The sequence below is a fragment of the Coregonus clupeaformis genome, unplaced genomic scaffold, assembly GCF_020615455.1.
Source record: "Coregonus clupeaformis isolate EN_2021a unplaced genomic scaffold, ASM2061545v1 scaf0359, whole genome shotgun sequence".
Lineage (NCBI taxonomy): Eukaryota > Metazoa > Chordata > Actinopteri > Salmoniformes > Salmonidae > Coregonus > Coregonus clupeaformis.
Genome location: NW_025533814.1, coordinates 392,744 through 399,806, shown reverse-complemented (window position 1 = coordinate 399,806; position 7,063 = coordinate 392,744).

The window sequence follows — 7,063 nt, the reverse complement described above, 5'->3', positions numbered from 1 at the left end:
GGTTACTAATTAAATTCTCTAATGGAATGGGACAAACACGTAAGGTTACTAATTAAATTCTCTAATGGAATGGGACAAACACGTAAGGTTACTAATTAAATTCTCTAATGGAATGGGACAAACACGTAAGGTTACTAATTAAATTCTCTAATGGAATGGGACAAACACATAAGGTTACTAATTAAATTCTCTAGTGGAATGGGACAAACACATAAGGTTACTAATTAAATTCTCTAATGGAATGGGACAAACACGTAAGGTTACTAATTAAATTCTCTAATGGAATGGGACAAACACGTAAGGTTACTAATTAAATTCTCTAATGGAATGGGACAAACACGTAAGGTTACTAATTAAATTCTCTAATGGAATGGGACAAACACGTAAGGTTACTAATTAAATTCTCTAATGGAATGGGACAAACACGTAAGGTTACTAATTAAATTCTCTAATGGAATGGGACAAACACGTAAGGTTACTAATTAAATTCTCTAATGGAATGGGACAAACACGTAAGGTTACTAATTAAATTCTCTAATGGAATGGGACAAACACGTAAGGTTACTAATTAAATTCTCTAATGGAATGGGACAAACACGTAAGGTTACTAATTAAATTCTCTAATGGAATGGGACAAACACGTAAGGTTACTAATTAAATTCTCTAATGGAATGGGACAAACACGTAAGGTTACTAATTAAATTCTCTAATGGAATGGGACAAACACGTAAGGTTACTAATTAAATTCTCTAATGGAATGGGACAAACACATAAGGTTACTAATTAAATTCTCTAATGGAATGGGACAAACACGTAAGGTTACTAATTAAATTCTCTAATGGAATGGGACAAACACGTAAGGTTACTAATTAAATTCTCTAATGGAATGGGACAAACACGTAAGGTTACTAATTAAATTCTCTAATGGAATGGGACAAACACGTAAGGTTACTAATTAAATTCTCTAATGGAATGGGACAAACACGTAAGGTTACTAATTAAATTCTCTAATGGAATGGGACAAACACGTAAGGTTACTAATGAAATTCTCTAATGGAATGGGACAAACACGTAAGGTTACTAATTAAATTCTCTAATGGAATGGGACAAACACGTAAGGTTACTAATTAAATTCTGTAATGGAATGGGACAAACACGTAAGGTTACTAATTAAATTCTCTAATGGAATGGGACAAACACGTAAGGTTACTAATTAAATTCTGTAATGGAATGGGACAAACACGTAAGGTTACTAATTAAATTCTCTAATGGAATGGGACAAACACGTAAGGTTACTAATTAAATTCTCTAATGGAATGGGACAAACACGTAAGGTTACTAATTAAATTCTCTAATGGAATGGGACAAACACGTAAGGTTACTAATTAAATTCTCTAATGGAATGGGACAAACACGTAAGGTTACTAATTAAATTCTCTAATGGAATGGGACAAACACATAAGGTTACTAATTAAATTCTCTAATGGAATGGGACAAACACGTAAGGTTACTAATTAAATTCTCTAATGGAATGGGACAAACACGTAAGGTTACTAATTAAATTCTCTAATGGAATGGGACAAACACGTAAGGTTACTAATTAAATTCTCTAATGGAATGGGACAAACACGTAAGGTTACTAATTAAATTCTCTAATGGAATGGGACAAACACGTAAGGTTACTAATTAAATTCTCTAATGGAATGGGACAAACACGTAAGGTTACTAATTAAATTCTCTAATGGAATGGGACAAACACGTAAGGTTACTAATGAAATTCTCTAATGGAATGGGACAAACACGTAAGGTTACTAATTAAATTCTCTAATGGAATGGGACAAACACATAAGGTTACTAATTAAATTCTCTAATGGAATGGGACAAACACGTAAGGTTACTAATTAAATTCTCTAATGGAATGGGACAAACACGTAAGGTTACTAATTAAATTCTCTAATGGAATGGGACAAACACATAAGGTTACTAATTAAATTCTCTAATGGAATGGGACAAACACGTAAGGTTACTAATTAAATTCTCTAATGGAATGGGACAAACACGTAAGGTTACTAATTAAATTCTGTAATGGAATGGGACAAACACGTAAGGTTACTAATTAAATTCTCTAATGGAATGGGACAAACACGTAAGGTTACTAATTAAATTCTCTAATGGAATGGGACAAACACATAAGGTTACTAATTAAATTCTCTAATGGAATGGGACAAACACGTAAGGTTACAATTAAATTCTCTAATGGAATGGGACAAACACGTAAGGTTACTAATTAAATTCTCTAATGGAATGGGACAAACACGTAAGGTTACTAATTAAATTCTCTAATGGAATGGGACAAACACGTAAGGTTACTAATTAAATTCTCTAATGGAATGGGACAAACACGTAAGGTTACTAATGAAATTCTCTAATGGAATGGGACAAACACGTAAGGTTACTAATTAAATTCTCTAATGGAATGGGACAAACACGTAAGGTTACTAATTAAATTCTCTAATGGAATGGGACAAACACGTAAGGTTACTAATGAAATTCTCTAATGGAATGGGACAAACACGTAAGGTTACTAATGAAATTCTCTAATGGAATGGGACAAACACGTAAGGTTACTAATTAAATTCTGTAATGGAATGGGACAAACACGTAAGGTTACTAATTAAATTCTGTAATGGAATGGGACAAACACGTAAGGTTACTAATGAAATTCTCTAATGGAATGGGACAAACACGTAAGGTTACTAATTAAATTCTCTAATGGAATGGGACAAACACGTAAGGTTACTAATTAAATTCTGTAATGGTGTGGGACAAACACATAAGGTTACAAATTAAATTCTCTAATGGAATGGGACAAACACGTAAGGTTACTAATGAAATTCTCTAATGGAATGGGACAAACACATAAGGTTACAAATTAAATTCTCTAATGGAATGGGACAAACACGTAAGGTTACTAATTAAATTCTCTAATGGAATGGGACAAACACGTAAGGTTACTAATTAAATTCTGTAATGGAATGGGACAAACACGTAAGGTTACTAATTAAATTCTCTAATGGAATGGGACAAACACGTAAGGTTACTAATTAAATTCTCTAATGGAATGGGACAAACACGTAAGGTTACTAATTAAATTCTCTAATGGAATGGGACAAACACGTAAGGTTACTAATTAAATTCTCTAATGGAATGGGACAAACACGTAAGGTTACTAATTAAATTCTCTAATGGAATGGGACAAACACATAAGGTTACTAATTAAATTCTCTAATGGAATGGGACAAACACGTAAGGTTACTAATTAAATTCTGTAATGGAATGGGACAAACACGTAAGGTTACTAATTAAATTCTCTAATGGAATGGGACAAACACGTAAGGTTACTAATTAAATTCTCTAATGGAATGGGACAAACACGTAAGGTTACTAATTAAATTCTCTAATGGAATGGGACAAACACGTAAGGTTACTAATTAAATTCTGTAATGGAATGGGACAAACACGTAAGGTTACTAATTAAATTCTCTAATGGAATGGGACAAACACGTAAGGTTACTAATTAAATTCTCTAATGGAATGGGACAAACACGTAAGGTTACTAATTAAATTCTGTAATGGAATGGGACAAACACGTAAGGTTACTAATTAAATTCTCTAATGGAATGGGACAAACACGTAAGGTTACTAATTAAATTCTCTAATGGAATGGGACAAACACGTAAGGTTACTAATGAAATTCTCTAATGGAATGGGACAAACACGTAAGGTTACTAATTAAATTCTCTAATGGAATGGGACAAACACGTAAGGTTACTAATTAAATTCTCTAATGGAATGGGACAAACACGTAAGGTTACAATTAAATTCTCTAATGGAATGGGACAAACACGTAAGGTTACTAATTAAATTCTCTAATGGAATGGGACAAACACGTAAGGTTACTAATTAAATTCTCTAATGGAATGGGACAAACACGTAAGGTTACTAATTAAATTCTCTAATGGAATGGGACAAACACATAAGGTTACTAATTAAATTCTGTAGTGGAATGGGACAAACACATAAGGTTACTAATTAAATTCTCTAATGGAATGGGACAAACACGTAAGGTTACTAATTACATTCTGTAATGGAATGGGACAAACACGTAAGGTTACTAATTAAATTCTCTAATGGAATGGTACAAACACATAAGGTTACTAATTAAATTATCTAATGGAATGGGACAAACACGTAAGGTTACTAATTCAATTCTCTAGTGGAATGGGACAAACACGTAAGGTTACTAATGAAATTCTCTAATGGAATGGGACAAACACGTAAGGTTACTAATTAAATTCTCTAATGGAATGGGACAAACACATAAGGTTACTAATTAAATTCTCTAATGGAATGGGACAAACACGTAAGGTTACTAATGAAATTCTCTAATGGAATGGGACAAACACGTAAGGTTACTAATTAAATTCTCTAATGGAATGGGACAAACACGTAAGGTTACTAATTAAATTCTCTAATGGAATGGGACAAACACGTAAGGTTACTAATTAAATTCTCTAATGGAATGGGACAAACACGTAAGGTTACTAATTAAATTCTCTAATGGAATGGGACAAACACGTAAGGTTACTAATTAAATTCTCTAATGGAATGGGACAAACACGTAAGGTTACTAATTAAATTCTCTAGTGGAATGGGACAAACACGTAAGGTTACTAATTAAATTCTCTAATGGAATGGGACAAACACGTAAGGTTACTAATTAAATTCTCTAATGGAATGGGACAAACACGTAAGGTTACTAATTAAATTCTCTAATGGAATGGGACAAACACATAAGGTTACAAATTAACTTCTCTAATGGAATGGGACAAACACGTAAGGTTACTAATGAAATTATCTAATGGAATGGGACAAACACGTAAGGTTACTAATTAAATTCTCTAATGGAATGGGACAAACACGTAAGGTTACTAATTAAATTCTGTAATGGAATGGGACAAACACGTAAGGTTACTAATTAAATTCTCTAATGGAATGGGACAAACACGTAAGGTTACTAATTAAATTCTCTAATGGAATGGGACAAACACATAAGGTTACTAATGAAATTCTCTAATGGAATGGGACAAACACGTAAGGTTACTAATGAAATTCTCTAATGGAATGGGACAAACACGTAAGGTTACTAATTAAATTCTCTAATGGAATGGGACAAACACGTAAGGTTACTAATTAAATTCTCTAATGGAATGGGACAAACACGTAAGGTTACTAATGAAATTCTCTAATGGAATGGGACAAACACGTAAGGTTACTAATTAAATTCTCTAATGGAATGGGACAAACACGTAAGGTTACTAATTAAATTCTCTAATGGAATGGGACAAACACGTAAGGTTACTAATTAAATTCTCTAATGGAATGGGACAAACACGTAAGGTTACTAATTAAATTCTCTAATGGAATGGGACAAACACGTAAGGTTACTAATTAAATTCTCTAATGGAATGGGACAAACACGTAAGGTTACTAATTAAATTCTCTAATGGAATGGGACAAACACGTAAGGTTACTAATTAAATTCTCTAATGGAATGGGACAAACACGTAAGGTTACTAATGAAATTCTCTAATGGAATGGGACAAACACGTAAGGTTACTAATGAAATTCTCTAATGGAATGGGACAAACACGTAAGGTTACTAATTAAATTCTCTAATGGAATGGTACAAACACGTAAGGTTACTAATTAAATTATCTAAAGGAATGGGACAAACACGTAAGGTTACTAATTAAATTCTCTAACGGAATGGGACAAACACGTAAGGTTACTAATTAAATTCTCTAATGGAATGGGACAAACACGTAAGGTTACTAATTAAATTCTCTAATGGAATGGGACAAACACATAAGGTTACTAATTAAATTCTCTAATGGAATGGGACAAACACGTAAGGTTACTAATTAAATTCTCTAATGGAATGGGACAAACACGTAAGGTTACTAATTAAATTCTCTAATGGAATGGGACAAACACGTAAGGTTACTAATTAAATTCTCTAATGGAATGGGACAAACACGTAAGGTTACTAATTAAATTCTGTAATGGAATGGGACAAACACGTAAGGTTACTAATTAAATTCTCTAATGGAATGGGACAAACACGTAAGGTTACTAATGAAATTCTCTAATGGAATGGGACAAACACGTAAGGTTACTAATGAAATTCTCTAATGGAATGGGACAAACACGTAAGGTTACTAATTAAATTCTCTAATGGAATGGGACAAACACATAAGGTTACTAATTAAATTCTCTAATGGAATGGGACAAACACGTAAGGTTACTAATTAAATTCTCTAATGGAATGGGACAAACACGTAAGGTTACTAATTAAATTCTCTAATGGAATGGGACAAACACGTAAGGTTACTAATTAAATTCTCTAATGGAATGGGACAAACACGTAAGGTTACTAATTAAATTCTCTAATGGAATGGGACAAACACGTAAGGTTACTAATTAAATTCTCTAATGGAATGGGACAAACACGTAAGGTTACTAATTAAATTCTCTAATGGAATGGGACAAACACGTAAGGTTACTAATTAAATTCTCTAATGGAATGGGACAAACACGTAAGGTTACTAATGAAATTCTCTAATGGAATGGGACAAACACGTAAGGTTACTAATTAAATTCTCTAATGGAATGGGACAAACACGTAAGGTTACTAATTAAATTCTCTAATGGAATGGGACAAACACGTAAGGTTACTAATTAAATTCTCTAATGGAATGGGACAAACACGTAAGGTTACTAATGAAATTCTCTAATGGAATGGGACAAACACGTAAGGTTACTAATGAAATTCTCTAATGGAATGGGACAAACACGTAAGGTTACTAATTAAATTCTCTAATGGAATGGGACAAACACGTAAGGTTACTAATTAAATTCTCTAATGGAATGGGACAAACACGTAAGGTTACTAATTAAATTCTCTAATGGAATGGGACAAACACATAAGGTTACTAATTAA